Here is an 18,539-nt window from a genome sequence, read left to right on the forward strand (position 1 = left end):
TTTAGTGCTCTCTTCAAAGAAAATGCTTTAGCCCATCCTGTAATTAACTAAAGTTTTATTAACTAGGAAACAGAAATAAGAGAGTCATTTTCAAGGTTAAAGCAGATGAGTATCAGTCTTAGATTTAAAAGGAAATATGAACTTCTATAATAAGCTGCACCATATGTCTTTTAGGGCTGACCCATGCCAAGCAGCATGGGGATCTCTTGCTTATGTTCTTGAATCTTTGCACCTTAGAGCCCAGGGAGCATAGAAGATCCAGTTTCTCCTTATCAGATATTTCTGTCCCCTCCATTCCAGAGTCCAAACTGATGGGATGAGTTCATGCCTAGGTTTCTCCATCCTGAAGGGAGTTAGGAATGCAATCAACAGGGCCTCTGTCCTTTGATGCTACAAAATATCTCCTTTGACTTCAATGGGCCATCTTGTGTGCAGGATATGCACTTTACTTTAATTAATGTATCTTTTCCTGTTTGGTGAGTTACACGATTACAGTGGTTTACAATGCAAACACTCAATATAACTTTATACCATGGGCTATAGAGGTTATAAGTGAGATCGCTACATGCAGCGTCCTACAAGTCTTTCATGGAATCATAGAAGATTAGGGTTGGAAGAGACCATTGCTACTTGTTCTGTCATCTGCCACCACTGAGAACAGCCGAGCTCCATCCTCTTTGGAACCCTCCTTCAGGTAGTTGAAGGCTGCTATCAAATCCTCCCTCACTCTTCTCTTCTGCAGACTAAATAAGTTCCCTCAGCCTCTCCTCATAAGTCATGTGGCCCAGCACCCTGGTCATTTTCGTTGCCCTCTACTGGACTCTCTCCAATTTGTCTACATCCCTTCTGTAGTGGGAGGCCCAAAACTGGATGCAATACTCCAGATTTGGCCACACCAGTGCTGAATAGAAGGGAATAATCACTTCCCACAATCTGCTGGCAATGCTCCTACTAATGCAAAAAGGAAGAAAGGAGAGTAGCAAAATACAGACCCTGGACTTCAGAAAAGCAGACTTTGACTCCCTTAGGGAACTGATGGGCAAGATCCCCTGGGAGACTAATATGAGGGGGAAAGGAGTCCAGGAAAGCTTGCTGTATTTTAAAGAAGCCTTATTGAGTACGGAGGAACAAACCATCCTGATGTGCAGAAAGAATAGCAAATATGACAGGCAATCAGCTTTGGCTTAAAAGTGAAATCTTTGATGAGCTTCAACAGAAAAAGGAAGCTGACAAGAAGTGGAAACTTGGACAGATGACTAGGGAGGAGTATAAAAATATTGCAGGAGCATGGAGCAGGAAGGCCCAATGCACAACAGGAAGGCCAAAACACAACTGGAGTTGCAGCTAGCAAGGGATGTGAAGGGTATCAAGAAGGGTTTCTACAGGTACGTCAGCAACAGGAAGATGATCAGGGAAAGTGTGGGACCCTTACTGAATGGGGAAGGCAACCAGCTGACACATGATGTGAAAAAAGCTGAAGTACTCAATGCTTTTTTTGCCTTCGTCTTCACAGACAAGGTCAGCTCCCACACTGCTATCCTGGGCAATATAGTATGGGGAGGAGGTGAGCAGCCCTCAGTGGTGAAAGAACAGGTTAAGGACTATTTAGAAAAGCTGGACATGCACAAGTCCAGATCTAATACATCCACAGGTGCTGAGGGAGTTGGCTGATGTGATTCCGGAGCCATTGGCCATTATCTTCAAAAACTCATGGTGATTGGGACAGGTCTCAAACAATTTGAAAAAGGCAAATAGAGTGCCCATCTTTTAAAAAGAGAAGGAGAACCCAGGGAACTACAGACCAGTCAGCCTCACCTCAGTCCCTGGAAAAATCACGGAGCAGGTCCTCACAGAAACTATTTTGAAGCACTTGGAGGAGAGGAAGGTAATGAGGAACAGTCAACATGGATTCACCAAAGTCAAGTCATGCCTGACCAACCTGATTGCTTTCTATGATGAGATAACTGGCTCTGGATATGGGGAAAGCAGTGGACATAGTATATCTTGACTTTGGCAAAGCTTTTGATAGAGTCTCCCAGCAATTTTAAAAAGTATGGATTGGATGAATGGAGTATAAAGTGGATAGAAAGCTGGCTAGATTGTTGGGCTAAATGGGTAGTGATCAAAGGCTGGATGTCTAGTTGGCAGCCAGTATCAAGCAGAGGGCCCCAGGGGTGGGTCCTGGGGACAGTTTTGTTGAACATCTGTATTAATGATCTGGATGATGGGATTAATTGCATCCTCAGCAAATTTGCAGATGACACAAAGCTGGAGGGGGAGGTAGATACACTGGAGGGTAGGGATAGGGTCCAGAGTGACCTAGACAAATTGGAGGATTGGGCCAAAAGAAATCTGATGAGGTTCAACAAGGACAAGTGCGGAGTCCTGCACTTAGGAAAGAAGAATCTCATGGACTGTTACAGGCTGGGGATCGACAGACTAAGCAGCAGTTCTACAGAAAAAGACCTGGGGATTACAGTGGATGAGAAGCTGGAAATGAGTCAACAGTGTATCCTCGTTGCCAAGAAGGCTAATGGCATATTGGGCTGCGTTAGTAGAAGCATTGCCAGCAGATCGAGGGAAGTGATTATTCCCCTCTGTTTGTCACAAGTGAGGCCACAACTGGAGTATTGTGTCCGTTTTTGGGCCCCCTACTACTGAAGGGATGTGGAAAAACTGGGGAGAGTCCAGTGGAAGAGAACAAAAATGATCAGGGCTGGGGGCACATGACTTATGAGGAGCGGATGAAGGAACTGGCCTCGTTTAGTCTTCAGAAGAGAAAAGTGAGGGGGGATTTGATAGCAGCCTTCAAGTACCTGAAAGGGGGCTCCAAAGAGGATGGAAATCAGCTGTTCTCACTGGTGGCAGATGACAGAACAAGGAGCAATGGTCACAAGTGGCCGCGCGAAAGGTCTAGGTTGGATATTAGGAAACACTATTTCACTAGGAGGGTGGTGAAGGTAACTGGAATGGGTTACCTAGGGAGGCGGTGGAATCTCCATCCTTAGAGGTTTTTAAAGCCAGGCTTGACAGAACCCTGGTTGGGATGATGTAGTTGGTGTCCATCCTGCTTTGAGCAGGGGGTTGAACTATATTGCCTCATGAGCTCTCTTCCAACGTTAATCTTCTCTGATTCTATGATTCTGTGACACAGTGCTTCACCATACAGTAGCCAAGATTTGAGGTAGGAACTCTGCATCTCCAAGCTCTTGTTCCTTTCTGCTTCCTCCAGTTGGGCACTGTTGCACCCAGTGACAGACGTGAAGGGAAGGAAAGTGGAACTATCTGTAACCTCTTGCTTTCCCTTCCTGTCCTCTACAAATACCTACACTCTTGAACTATTCCTCCCATGGCTGCTTCACCAGACCCAGGAATTTCTATAAGGCTCCCTTCCCTGCAGTTATCTTTGATCAGGAGAAGGAGCCCAGAACTCCCCTCCTTCCATATACTGCTTCCAGCCATAGGGGGAAGGGTCCAGCTCACCTTTGCCCAAATGCAGCTGTTCCCAGGAGAAAGGGGAGGTCAAAGCAGCACAGAGGGGTGTGGAGGAGGGGAGGACAGTGTCTGAGCTGGACAGTGGAATGGGGGGTTGAGTTTTGCCCCCCCATCAAACTCACCACATCTATGCATTCCAGTTCTGTCCCACTTCAAAACATGTCCTCACCGACTCCTTGTCAGTCCCTGTCCTGATACTGCATCCTCTCCCCAGCTCCTCAACCTGTGGAGCCCTCCGATGGCCCCCTCCATGGGGAGCAGGGCTGGACAGGGAAGCTCTGACTGTGCTGGACTGGCAGAGAGATAGAAGATGAGGAGACAATACAAGGACAATGAAGGGACCAACATGTAGCCACAGTAATCATTGCCAAGGAGCCAGTGGTCATGGGTGGGGATAATTGGGCTGAGAAACATGGGGGTGCTGAGAGATTAGATTAAAAAAATTAAGGAAATTAAAGATGAAATACATCATTAACACACAGCTATGGTAGTACAGTGCTGACTGCACCCTTCCAGAATGCAGAGAGGCTAAACTTGAACTTCTGAAAATAAGGAAATACAATTAAGGTAAATGCCATTCTCGGAACACCACCTTAACTCTGCCCAACATGCCGATGAGCTCACGTGGCACTATAAGACAAAGTCCAACGCCTTATATTTGGTAAGGCAAAGCTCTGGCATAGCAAACAGGAGCCTGGTCTACACTCAGCACTAAGACGTTTCAGTTTAGCCACACTCCACATTCTGAAGGGACACCAGGCAGCACTGGGCAACTATAACTCTACATTAATGTCGTTTTTGGCCAGTTAATTTTACTTTAATATTGCAAACGTTGCCTTTGAGGTTTTCATATCTAAATAATTCTTAAACGTTTTCCAAACGCAGAGTCCTTTAGACTTAATCGTGTACGTACGGGTCAATGGCACACACTTCACTGGCAGGGCCACAACTGAGTTTTCCTGGAAGACCATCAGATTCTAAATTGATAGGTTAGATCTATGATTGAAGTTGAATCTTTCTGCAGAATTCTAAGTGAATTTGCTAAAAGAGTGCTCGACTGGATCAGACCAAAAGTGCATCTAGATCAATGTCCTGTGTCTGGCACTAGCCAGCATTAGACTTTTCAAAGGAAAAAGGAAAGACAAACCTGTAGTGGAGAATTTGTAATAATCTGCTTCTGCAGAACGTTTCCATCTAACCCCATCAATTAGAGGTTGGCTTTTGTCCTGAAGCATGAGATTTTATTCCTTAATTAATGTTTATTAATCTTACCTACTGTAACTGGATATTCTTGTTAGACATATAAATGTTGCATCATTTTTAGAATCCTGCTAGGCCCCAAGAATGTTAGTTTAATAAAAAAAATAAACTAATGTTTGCATACAGGAGATTAAGGTGCACTTTCCTGACAAAGCAATACTCTACCTTATTGTGAGGGATCATGGGGCTCAAACCCAGGTCCCCAGACAATCCTCAGACCACAGCTGCCAGCTCACTTGGACCAGCAAGGAGCATGGGTTGGTGGACCCTAGCTTAGCAGAGGCACTGCCCATGCAATTCCTGATTGGAGGAGATGTCCAGCCTCTCTGATTGGCTCAGAGTCAGAAAGAGGCATAGAATGCTGTTTGAGTAGCTAGGTGAATTGCTGGTTGGCTTCTTTCTTGGACCCTGGTTTCTTCCCTGGCTCCTAAGCCCTGTCTGGTTCCTGCCTCCCTATCCTGTTCCTGCTTCTGCCCTCCAGCCTTGTTCCAGCTCCCTGCTTCTATACCCCACCCTGGCTACTGACTCAGCTCTGGTCATTGGGTTGAATGCTGACTCTATCTCCGTCTCTGGCTCTAACCACTAGACCTGACTGCATACATCCCAGTCCATATGTTGTCGATGCACAGGATTGGCACTATGACTCCAACTTTGGAACAGTCTCTTACAGAAATGCTTTGAGTGTGCCAGACCCCCAAGACATCTCATTCTCCCTTCAGGGTAAGTCATGCAGCCTCACTGTCTCCTTGACTGAACCTCTGGAGCTCCAGCATTCCTGCTTTACACTGTGATCTCTGCTCAGTGAGTCCAACTGAGACAGTGATATAGACTTGTCCACTCTGCAGGGACTAATGCATCTCAGCAAGCATTTGTCAGGCAAATTTGTCCAGCTTTTTTGATGCCCCAAGCGGCGGAGTGGCAAAGACCAAAAAAAAACCAAAAAAAAAAAGCCCTGATATGCAGCACTTCAGCGGCAGCTCAGCCGTGCCACGCAATTCGGCGGTGGGTCCTTCAAGGCTACAGGGACTGAGGGACCCGCTCCCGAATTGCCGCCTAAGACGTGGACATGCCCCAAGCACCTGTTTCCTTTGCTGGTGTCTGGAGCCAGCCCTGGGCCTCGTGTAGGTTGCAGCCAGGGCCGGCTCCAGGCACCAGCATAGCAAGCAGGTGCCTGGGATGGCCAGTAAAGAGGGCGGCAGCACATCCAGCCGTTCGGTGGCAATTCGGTGGCAGGGCCATCACTTCCTCTTGGAGCAAAGGACCTGCCGCCGAATTGCCACTGTAGAAAGAAGCGGCGGTAGAGCTGCCACCGGATTGCCACCGATCACGGCTTTTTGTGTGTGTGTATGTGTGTGTGTGCTTGGAGCGGCAAAAATGCTAGAGCTGGCCCTGGTTGCAGCTCGGTGAAGACTTGGACCTGGGCCAAAAGTGGCACTGGGATTGGGATCTGGGGACAGGCCATGGTCAAAACCGAGATCAAAGTCTGTGGCCAAACTGGAATCAGAGCCGTAGCCAGAGTCCAGGTTCAGACAAGAGGCTGAAGCTGGGTAGTCAGAGTCCAAGGGTTTGGGGAGGATCAGGAGGAAGAGGCAAGGCTGGAGCAGTTCAGTGAAGGTGCTGCAGTGAGGCTGGAGCAGGGGAAAGAGGATACTGGGACAGGGTTCAGGCAGGTGCAGGTGCAGTAACAGGAGCAGGAGCAGGCTGGGAATCTTAATAATCTAGTGCATGGAAAGACAGCAGGAGGGTTCCTGGCTAGGTAGGGCTGTTGCTCGAACTGATCTGCAGCTCTGGCAGGGTTGTGGAAGTGCCTGATCTGGGGGTGATCTGACACAGGCTCTGCTTAGCAATAGGTTGCTGCTGCATGCCTGGGGGCTGGATCCCTACTGGCGCTGTTGGAGCAGTAAGTCAGTGCAGTGGGGTTGTTGCTGCCTGAGTGGTAAGTTCCTGCAGCACCTGAGTGAGCAGCCCTGGTTTGGCTGTGAATTGGTTTCCCAGTATTCACAATGACACTCAAACAGCATTGTCAAAACAGCTGGGTTTATTAGTCACCTGGAACCCAGCCCATGAAGTCCGTAGGTTACCAGAGAGAATTGAAAGTAAAAGCACAGCCCATTCTGGTCAACCCAGAGCCCAGCCAAGCTGTCATAATCTCATGTTCAGGCTCTGACTATCTCTGTCTGACCTCCTTAGTCAGTTCCCAGGTGAGAGCCATGATTCCTTCCAGCAGCCACCTCTTATCCCTCACCTCACACCTGCCCAGTCCTTTGTTCTGGAGCTATGGAAATGCTGTTCATGCCTAAGGAAAGGAAGGGAAACCCATCTCCCTTTGGGGCTTTGGTTGCTAGGTGTCAATAGCCTGGGGACTGGATTTGCCATTGTCTCCTTGGATTCTTCATTGATGTGGGGTCAGCCTCAGTCAGTCCCATTTTAACGACCCATCCTGGCTCAGACCCAGCCAGACACCATTCATACCCATGTCTCTCAGTGTTCCCTGAGAGCAAACAATCCTTTTCTGCCTACTGGGAAATACTGCAGGGTATAGCTGAAATTGAGGCACATACAGTATTTCCCCAAAATAGTACAGAAAATTCCCACTTCATCACACTACAAAACTTATCTTTGCCCCCACAATGACCTCAGAAAATGTGTCTCTTATCCAGCTATAACAGACCATTTTTCATTTTGTCAGCAACCACAAACATAAAAATGTCTTAACAAACAATCTAGAAAGGTAATATGCATTCAAAATGCCAGTGTGTATCTGCAACATGAACTTAAACTAAGTTTTTATGTAAGAATTTTCTTTCTCTCTTTAAAAAAAATGAGTTGCCTCATGGTTCCCTTCACTGGCCTCATGGTCTACAAGAATTATACAAGATCCTTACTAGACAACATAATATCCTGAAGGCCATCATTCCCTCTTGTCTTTAAGAGTCATATGTTGAGGTCCTTCAGCTGCCCATGGAAGTTGTTCAGCACCTTAATGGAATGAGGCTAATGAGGAGCTTAGGGATAATGATAGGATGACAAATGGGAATGAGGATATGGAGGTAGATATTACCACATCCGAGGTAGAAGCCAAAGTCAAGTAGCTTAATGGGACTAAATCAGGGGACCCAGATAATCTTCATCCAAGAATACTAAAGGAACTGGCACATGAAATTGCAAGCCCATTAGCAAGAATTTTTAAGGAATCTGTAAACTCAGGGTTTGTTCAGTACGACTGGAGAATTGCTAACATCGTTCCTATTTTTAATGTAACTCTTCTGCCCCTCCAAGTTGGCAGCAACAAGGGCTAGTTTCTGTATCCAGGGGTTCCGTTTCAATAACACGATGCAAAACCGGCTTGAGCCCCCACCCAGTGACCTGGGACAATTATATACCACCTTCCGGGCACCTCTAGGAGGCAATACATCCCCTCTCGCAAGCACAGAGTCTGAGTTTAGCAAAATTCTTTTAATAAAGGAGGGAAACAATGTGACATTATGTTGGGGAAACACCACAAACAGGATTCATAACACAAACCATGAGCAAAAGACCCACCTCCAAGTAAGTTTGGCAGTAAGTTTTTCCCTCAGGGTCTTAAGTCCAATCACCCTAAAGTCCAACAACCCAAAGTCTCTGTACCTGGTCAGTGCCGCCTTAGAGTTCAAAAGTTTATCTGAGAGTTTTATCCCCCCAGCCTGAGTGGAAATGGGAGGGGGGCACATGGGGTGTTAAGGGGCACCTTACATGGTCCGAGGCCGACTGCCCCACCTCTCCTTGGAGTTATGCTCTCCTCTACCAGCCACTCCACTCCTCCAGCTGTCTCGTGAGCCACTCCAACTGTCCCACAAACCACTCTGCTCTGCCAGCCGCTTAGCAATATATCTTCAGGCTCCCCCACTAGTTAACGCAGCACTCAGTGATCTCACCTTAATAATTTTAGCCCTTTCAGTGATTTCAGCTTGTAATAGGGGAGCCCCAGTACTGATGCACCATTGGCCCAAAGCAAATTCAACTCAGCAGCTGCTAGCTAGACTCCTAATGGAATCAAAATTAACTCTGTTATTCAACAGTGGAGAGAAAAAAGAAGGTGCCAGTGGTGTTCCAGGCTCTCAAAAGGTGCATGTACCATCAGACACACATACCTGTCTCCAACCTCACTCAATTCACTGTGTTTTGGAACCCATGTCCCTTGTCTAGTGAGTGCTACTTAGGCGATGGCGAGACCCTCTGTCATAAAACGGTTTCTTTGTCCTTGATTCACATAATCAGGGTAACAGTACTTTATTCCTCCTGCCTCAATAACAGAGAAACTGAGGATCCTACAGCTGCCAAAGTGACCATTTTGGGCTGCCATGGGCTCATGCTAGGTGGGGTGGGTGTGCCTAGGCAAACAAGATCAGCCCCTGAAGTTCTTTTCCACACTCTCCATAATTCACAACCAGATGTCAGGGTAGAGCTCATCCTGACTCTGCTTACATTAAGAAAGGGGGGAAAAATGATCCAGGTAACTACAGGTTTGACTTCCATAGTATGCAAGGTCTTGGAAAAATGTTTGAAGGAGAAAGTAGTTAAGGACATTGAGGTCAATGGTAATTGGGACAAAATACAACATGGTTACAAAAGGTAGATCATGCCAAACCAACCTGATCTCCTTCGTTCAGAAGGTAACAGATGTATTAGACAAAGGAAACACAGTGGATCTAATTTACCTCGATTTCAGGAAGGCATTTGATACAGTTCCACATAGGGAATGACTATCTAAATTGGAAAAGATGGGGATCAATATGAAAACTGAAAGTTGGATAAGGAACTGGTTAAAGGGGAGACTACAACAGGTCGTACTGAAAGGTCAACTGTCAGGCTGGAAGGAGGTTGCTAGGGAAGTTCCTCAGGGACTAGTTTTGGGACCAGTCTTGTTTAATCTTTTTATTTCTGACCTAGGCACAAAAAATGGGAATGTGCTAATAAAGTTTGTGGATGACACAAAGCTGGGGGGTATTGCTAATACAGAGAAGAACCGGGATATCATACAGGAAGATCTGGATGACCTTGTAAACTGGAGTAATAGTAACAGGATGAAATTTAATAGTGAAAAGTGCAGGAAAGTCATGCATTCGGATTAAATAACTAAAATTTGTTAATAAATTGGGTGATGCATCAGTTCTGGAAGTAACAGAGGAGAGAAGGACCTCGCAGTATGGTTGATCAACAGCATGACTGAGCCACAAGTTGATGTGGCACCAAAAGCTAATCGGTCTTGGATGCTCAGGCAAGGTATTTCCAGTATAAGATAAGGAGGTGTAGTACATTATATAAGCACTGTGAGACTCATCTGGAATATTCTGTGCAGTTTGGTTTCCCTGTTAAGGAAGGATGAATTCAAACTGGACCAGGTACAGAGAAGGGCTAGTTAAGATCGATCCAAGGAATGGAAAACCTGTCTTTGTGAAAGGAGATGCAAGAGCTTGGCTTGTTTAGCCTACAAAGAAGCTGAGGAGGGGTATATGATTGCTCTTTATAATATATCAGAATGATAAATATCAGGAGGGAGAGGAATTATTTAAGCCTCAGTACCCATGGGACACAAAGAACAATGGATATAAACTGGACATTTAGAAAGTTTAGACTTGAAATGGAGATGAAGGTTTCTAACCATTAGAGAGTGAAGTTCTGCAACAGCCTTCAGGGGAAGTAGTGGGGCAAAAGACATCTCTGGCTTAAGACTAAGCTTGATAAGGTTTATGGAGGGGCGGGATGGGATGAGGTTAGCCTAAGTTTGCAAATAATTATCTTTGTATATTAGTCTAAATATGCCTCAATGGCCTGTGATGGGATTTTAGATGGGTAGGATCTGATTACACGAGAATCTTTCCTGGGTTGCTGACTGGTGAGTTCTTTGCCCACGTGCTCAGGTTTAGTGAATCGCCATATTTCGGTCAGGAAGAATTTTTCTCCAGGGCAGATGCAGAACCCTAGGGATTTTTTGCCTTCCTCTGCAGCGTGGCGGCATGGGTCACTTGCTGAGGATTCTCTGCAGAATGAGGCTTTTAAACCACGATGAGGACTTCAGAATCAGACATAAGGTTAAGGGTTTGTTACAGGAGTGGGTAGTTAGACTCCGTGGCCTGCGTGAGCAGGGAGGTAGACTCAGGATGACATAATGGTCCTTTCTGACCTTAAGGTCTATGGTCTATGAGTAATTCCATGTGGCAACCAATTGGCCAAGTTCCCTTAGACACAAAGCTTGTGTGTCTCCATATACAAACCTTATATGCTCTGATCATCTTAGAGCATTTACATGGAAAGAGCAAAGGTTAGTGTGGTGACAGAACATCACAGTTACAACTGGAAGGTGTGTATGTATGAAAAATTATTTAGATCAATGTTCTCTGGGCACATTTCTTATGTTCTACCTGCAAGGAAGGAAAGACAGGAAGATGGTATCTCTGCAGGGCAGAGTTAGAATAATAGAATCATAGAATATTAGGATTGGAAGAGACCTCAGGAGGTCATCTAGTCCAATCCCCTGCTCAAAGCAGGACGGACACCAACTAAATCATCCCAGCCAGGGCTTTGTCAAGCCAGGCCTTAAAAACCTCTAAGGATGGAGATTCCACCACCTCCCTAAGGAACCCATTCCAGTGCTTCACCACCCTCCTAGTGAAACAGTATTTCCCAATATCCAAACTAGACCTCCCCCACTGCAACTTGAGACTATTACATCTTGTTCTGTCATCTGCCACTACTGAGAACAGCCAAGCTTCATCCTCTTTGGAACCCCCCCTCCAGGTAGTTGAAGGCTGCTATCAAATCCCCCCTCACTCTTCTCTTCTGCAGACTAAATAACCTCTCCTCATAAGTCATGTGCCCCAGCCCCCTAATAATTTTCATTGTCCTCCGTGGGACTCTCTCCAATTTGTCCATATCTCTTTTGTAGTGGGGGCCCAAAACTGGATGCAATACTCCAGATGTAGCCTCACCAGTGATAAATAGAGGAGAACTTAGATGTCTTGTTTGTAAAGTACAGCCTGAACTCTGCATTTCCTAAGTTTCTAATGCTCTAGTATAATAATAACATGGCTTAGTTTTCAAGTCGTGTTTGTGAAAGGCAGCATGCACTCAAACCACTGGTACGTGCCTATAATCCCTACCTCATTCTATAGACACCAAACAAACATCTTTTGGAATGAGTGAGACAAAGGTGTGTGTGAGATAATAGCTTTTATTGGACCAACTTCGGTTGGGGAGAGAAACAAGTTTTTGAGGTACACAGAGCTCTTCTTTAGGTCTATGTGTAAGCTCAAAAGCTTGTCTCTCTCCCCAACAGAAGTTAGCCCAATAAAAGATATTACCTCACTCACCCTGTCTCTCTCATATCCTGGGACCAACAAAGCCACAACAACACTGCATACATCTTCTGGAATAACTATTGCTGACTTTGGCAACATTGCCATGTTTTTAACATACAAATGTGTGCACTGATTAGGTAGATGATGTTTGTCAGGGTTCCCTACACACCCTGAACTCTGGGGTACAGATGTGGGGACCTGCATGAAAGACCCTCTAAGTTTATTTCTACCAGCTTAGGTTAAAAACTTCCCCAAGGCACAAATACTTTCCTTGTCCTTGGATGGTACTGCTGCCATCACCAAGCGATTTAGACAAAGATTCAGGAAAAAGACCACTTGGAGTCCCTATTTCCCCAAAATATTCCCCCAAACCCCTTCATCCCCTTTCCTGGGGAGGCTTGAGAATAATATACTAACCATTAGGTTAACAAGGTGAGCACAGACCAAACCCTTTGTTTTTAGGATGCTAAAAATCAACCAAGTTCTTAAAAGAAGAACTTCATTATAAAAAAAAAGTAAAAGAATCAGACCTGCAAAGTCAGGATGGAAGGTAACTTTACAGGGTAATAAGATTTAAAACACAGAGGATTCCCCTCTAGGCTCAACTTTAAAGTTATAAAAACAGGAATAAACCTCCCTCTTAGCATAGGGAAAATTCACAAGCTAAAATAAAAGATAATCTAAAACTTTTCCTGACTATTACTTACAATTTCTGTAATTTTAGATGTATCATTCCAGGTATCTTTTTGGAGCTGGTTTACCTGCTTGGTCTCTGTCTCGAGAGGGAACCAACCAAGAGAGCACAAACGAAACCTCCCCCCCACTCCAGATTTTAAAGTATCTTCTTTTCCATTGGTCATTCTGATCAGGTGCCAGCTAGGTTAATTGAACTGATTAACCCCTTACAGGTACAATAATTCTGTACCTCTGGCCAGGAGGGATTTTATATTACCGCATACATAAAGGTTGTCACCCTTCCCTTTATATTTATGACAATGTGTTATAGGTGCACTGGGGCCAGCGTTAACGTTCGTGTTCAAGGTGGTGTTAAAAGAATTTAGCATGTGCATTTTCTTTCCATGTTGAAGGATAAGGGAGTGTAGTATGGAGGTGCACATGGTGTCAGTGATATTGTTTAACAGGTTTAAGAGAATGGCTTGCCCTAGGGGCTGCAGAGCCTTCGCCTAAGCCAGGCCTGATTACAGATGAGCCCCACTTGAGTGGAATCAAATGATTCCAGCATAAAAAGAACAGGAGGTAGCAGTGGAGGTGAGAAGCCTAGGAGATGGCAGTTGTGTCTGCAGAGATCAAGAGGACTTCTGCAGGGCTCTGAGTCAGCAGGAGAGAGTGAGTCAAGCTCTCTAGGCGGGGAGGCCTGAGAGACCCTTCCGCAAGCAGGGGAGAGACTGCAAGGGGTCCAGCTGGAAGTGCCTGTGAAGATGGACAAACTGCAGACAGAAGGTGATGGGACTGTTTGAGTTAATGTTCTGATTTTGGAAGACCTTGTGTTATTGTGGATTATCAGGAGACAGAGGCTGGGCTGGGGCTTGAGCCTAGAGGGCCAGTGTGCACCTGAGGACTTAATACACTGGACCCCAGGAGAAGTTTTCCTGAGCTGCCTTTGAACTGAGTGAGTTCTTAGAGGGCCCTGAAGAGGGGGAAAGCAGAGGCAGGGTTCTGTAGAATGACTTCTGCCTATTGGAGGCTGCTGCCTGTATTACAATGTGGTATTTGGAGTTTAATGAATGTAGATGGAGGTTTCCTTATCTGAACGTTTCCTTTCATTTAAGTGATCACTTGGCAGATTTTGTATTTAAACAACTTTAACTGTATCAAAATTTAGTAGTGTTACGGTGAAAGGTGCTAATGTCATGCCTGTTAGGAATCAGTTATGTATAAGCTCTCATCACTCAAAAGGAAATTCTATGAAAGGTGTAAATATGGTCAAACTGATGAAGAGTAACAAAGAACAGCACAAGTATGTAGAGGCAAAATCAGAAAGGCCAAGGTGCAAAATGAGTTACACCTGGCAAGGGACATAAAAGGCAGTATGAAGAGGATCTTTAAATACATTAGGAGTAAGAGAAAGATGAGGGAAAGTGTAGACCCTCTACTTAGTGGGGAAGGAGAGCTAATAACTGATAACATCAAAAAAGCTGAGGTGTTTAATGTCTATTTTGCTTCCGTTTTCAATAAAATGGTTAATGATGACCTTGACAACCAGGGGGAAGGAATACAAGCCAAACTAGGGAAAGAACAGATTAAAGAATATTTAGATCAATTAGATGTATTCAGTCATCAAGGCATGACGAAATTCATCCTAGGGTAGTTAGGGAACTAGCTGAAGTAATCTGTATCAGAGGGGTAGCCGTGTTAGTCTGGATCTGTAAAAGCAGCAGAGAATCCTGTGGCACCTTATAGACTAACAGACGTTTTGGAGCGTGAGCTTTCGTGGGTGAATACCACTCGTCAGACGCAGTAGTGGAAATTTCCAGGGACAGGTATATATAGCTAGCTAGCAAGCAAGCTAGAGATACAGGTTAGTCAATCAGAGGATCAGGCCTGTTTGCTAGTAGGTCTGAAAACCAAGGAGAGAAACTGTTTCTGTAATTGGCAAGCCATTCACAGTCTTTGTCTAGTCCAGAGCTGATGGTTGTCAAATTTGCAAATGAACTGAAGCTCAGCAGCAGTTTCTCTTTGAAGTCTGGGTCCTGAAAGTTTTTTTGCTTAGGAAGCCACCTTAAGGCTGCTATAGTGTGGCCAGAGGTTGAAGTCTCTCCTACAGGTTTTTGATATTGCCATTCTGATATCTGATTTGTGCCATACCTTTTCCGTAGTGACTGTCCAGTTGGCGATGATGTACTAGCAGACGGCATTGCTGGCATATGATGGCGTATATTACATTGTGGACGTGCAGTGAATGAACCAGTGATGGTATGGCTGATCTGGTAGGTCCTGTGATGGTGTCGCTGGTGTTGTAGATATGGGCAGAGTTGGCATCAGACTGTGAATGGCTGCCAATTACAGAACAGTTCCCTCAACCTGGTTTTCGAACAGTAATATTAAAACTACAAATGAGAGACTTTGGTCGGAGATAGATCAAAATGAACAAATTCAATAAGACAAGTGTAAAACTTCACTTGGGAGGAAAAATCAAATTCACCCACAAATAGGAAAACTGTCTAGTGTCAGTACTGATTAAAGGATCGTGGTTATATGGACCAAAATACGAAAGGAGCCAACAATGTCGTTGCAGCTGCAAAAAAAGGAACATATGATCGGATGATTGGACGGGAGTGTTGTTATGAGCACACGGTGACGTAATGTGTGGCCTACCTTGCAACTCGTGAGCGCTCAACTGTTGTTCAGTTCTGGCACTGCCCGCGGGGACTCACCTTAGGGAGATCCGTTATACATGGACAATTAGGAGGGAGAGAGGTAATCGAGAGATAGAGGCGGACTGACGGGCAGAAAAGCAGAGAATGAGGGGGGGAGGAGTCGGAGAGACACGGGGGGGAGAGGCAGTGGGAAAAACGTAGAGAGTAGGGGAACGTGAAGGCGAATGAGGAGAAAGAAGAACAGGCAGTGGGCCCATGTGTGGGAAGGGAGAGGCTCTTGTGCCAGCAGGGCCCCAGTAAATCTTAGCTTCCACCTCTGTTCTATGATTCTTTGGTAAGAAATTCTCCATGAGAAGTATAAGCCTGTGTGTCTTTCATGCACTAGGAACAGCCCCTAGCCGGCAGACAGAGGCAGGTCTACACTGCGACTTTAAATTCAAGTTTTTAAAAATGCCGATTAACCGATTTACAGCTGTACTCCGTTCACTACAACGTTCTCATTAATATCAAGTTAAACGGCTCCTAAATCGATTCGGAACTCCTCCGCAAACGAAGAGGAGTAGCGCTAAATCTCGATAGTATACTCGGATTAGGTGTCGTGTGGACGGAAATCGACGTTATTGGCCTCCGCGGCATCCCAGAGTGCAGCACTGACTGGCTCTGGACACAATCTGAAATCGGATGCATGGACAGGTAAACAGACAGAGCCCGCGAACTTTTTGAAACATTACCTGCTTGCACAAGCGTGGAGCGCTGACAGCAACGGCTGCAGATGCAGTTCTGAAATCGAAAAAGACTCCAGCATAGCCGTACGGAAGATACTAGGTCTGATCGCTGTATGGGGAGACAAATCTGTCTGTATCCAGCTCCGTTACAGAACAAAGAAATGCCAAAGCGTTTGAATAAAAAAACTCCAGATACACAGCGCTGCGTGACAAGCGTAACGGGAAGCAGAGGACTCAAAAACGCTCATGAAGGGAGGGAGGGTACTGGGACTCCAGCATCCCGTCTACAGCAGTTCTCTGAAAATTATTGCATTCTTGCTGGAGCCTGCCAATGTCGAGGTTCAACACAGTGTCTGGGTGTTCAGGGAAACACTCCTCAAGTTTATTTCCACCATCACCACGTGAAAAAAAAGGGAAAGATCTCTGCTCATGGCGTTTGCTCAATTGCCACTCGCGAAAAAGGCCCAAGGGTTGTCGCTGCCTCACAAAGGAGGGAGGAGGGCTCCTTACCCACACCACCCGGGGCAATTTTCTGCCCCATCAGTGCACTTTGTGCTCCTCAACACAGAGTGGAACATGGGGATATGAGGAAAGTACCCACAGTCACCGCTCCTGAAATCGATGGTAGCTTTGGACTAGGATGCAACAACGATTTCGATCCCACTGTGGACGGCTAAACCGATTTTATTAGATCTGCTTTTTAATATCGGTTTAAGCTATTCGAAATAGATCGTTTTTTGCAGTTTGTATAGACGCGTACCCAGACTCATCGCTAGGCAGGACTGCTAGTGTGCGAACAATAGCACCATGGATGTTGTCGGAGTCTCCAGTGACTGAAGCTTAGCAACCTGAGCTCATACCACAGCATTTGGACGGGCTGAAGCCATGAGCTGTTGCCCCAGCGCACATCCACACACAGCTTATGTTTCCTGCTTATCCCAAGTGGCTACACAGTCTTGAGGCTTGCTCCAGCTTCAGTATAAGGAGACCTTGCAATCCGAAATCCAGTCATGGGACGCAAGGTGTGTGACGTTCAAGCATCTGTGGCTGGCATGGGTAGTGAAACCTTTCCAGGTACCTTTGTACGCCAAACAGATGTATTAAAATGAAGTTAATTCCCAGGCTGCCTTATAAGGACCCTGAGGTATCCAGCTCACATACTTGTAGAATTTTCCAGGTGGAAAGCTCGGGCCTGAGCAGTAAGAGGGGATCTGGTGTTAGAAGAGAATCTGAGGGGAGAGGCCTCAGGAAAGCTGAGCTAGGTGACAGGGCCTGGCTTAGCTAGGTTCACAGAAAGAGTGGGTGAGAGAAGGAGAGTGGATTGTAGCACTTCCATAAGCAAGACAGGCCTTGGGCATGTTCTTAAGTTTAAACAAAATACTCTAAGAAATACCTTCACCATTCACCTCCTGTGGAAATGCTTGAAAATGGGCTCCAGATTGCTACGGCTCAAGCAAAGGGAGGACCAACGGTGTGATGGGCAAGGCCAACGGCTACAGTAAAGTACTGAAAACAGCTATGTTAGCCCCAGGGCTAAACAAAACTCCCTAGTACCCTGTAACCACTGCAGTTGCTCAGGTTAATCAAGCACCTGGAGCCAATAAGATCTTTCTAGCAAGGAGTGGGATGCTACTTGTAATTAGAACACCTGCAGCCAATCAAGCAGGCTACTCAGGGCACCCGGGTTACAAGGAGCTCACCCCAGTCACGGAGAGGAGGCCAGAGGAGAAGGAGGTGTGAGAGGACTGGGAGCAAGAAGGCCAAGAGTGAGAGTGAGAGCGTGTACTGCTGGAGGATGGGAGTACAGCATGTCAGAACCAGGAGGAAGGTCCGGTGGTGAGGATAAAGAAGGTGTTTGGAGGAGGTCATGGGGAAGTAACCCAGGGAGTTGTAGCTGTCATGCAGCTGTTACAGGAGGCACTATAGACAGCTGCGATCCACAGGGCCCTGGGCTGGAACCCAGAGTAGAGGGCGGGCCTGGGTTCCCCCCAAACCTTCCAACTCCTGATCAGACACAGGAGAAGTTGACCCAGACTGTAGGTTCCCCAAGAGGGGAACATCACTGAGGTGAACAAATCCGCCAATAAGCGCAGAACCTACCAAGGTAGAGGAAGAACTTTGTCATAATGGTTATAGCTGGATGATAGCATCTAAGTTTCCCCTTCCTGTAAAAGTTCACCCTGTCACTGGTACCTGCTGATTCTATGAATGAGCTTAAAAAAATACCAGTGGATTGCACCATGTTTCATTACAGAGCAGTGCTCTGTTCAAAGCTAGAGTGTGAGGCTGCTTTTATAATTGGTACCACTGAAGTGGAGTTACAGGTGAAAGGTAGATAGCTGAAGAGGTGCTAGGTGCTTTCTGCACCTCCTAGGGTGGCAAAC

At 46.0% G+C, this 18,539-nt stretch overlaps 1 protein-coding gene across 1 annotated transcript in view; it reads left to right on the forward strand.

The window, feature by feature from the left end:
• The window catches only part of LOC116825956 (guanylate-binding protein 3-like), a 197,430-nt gene that overhangs the window by 60,399 nt on the left and 118,492 nt on the right, over positions 1 to 18,539 (forward strand). The window lies entirely within an intron of this gene.

Source organism: Chelonoidis abingdonii, chromosome 11 (genome assembly GCF_003597395.2).
Source record: "Chelonoidis abingdonii isolate Lonesome George chromosome 11, CheloAbing_2.0, whole genome shotgun sequence".
Classification (NCBI taxonomy): Eukaryota; Metazoa; Chordata; order Testudines; family Testudinidae; genus Chelonoidis; species Chelonoidis abingdonii.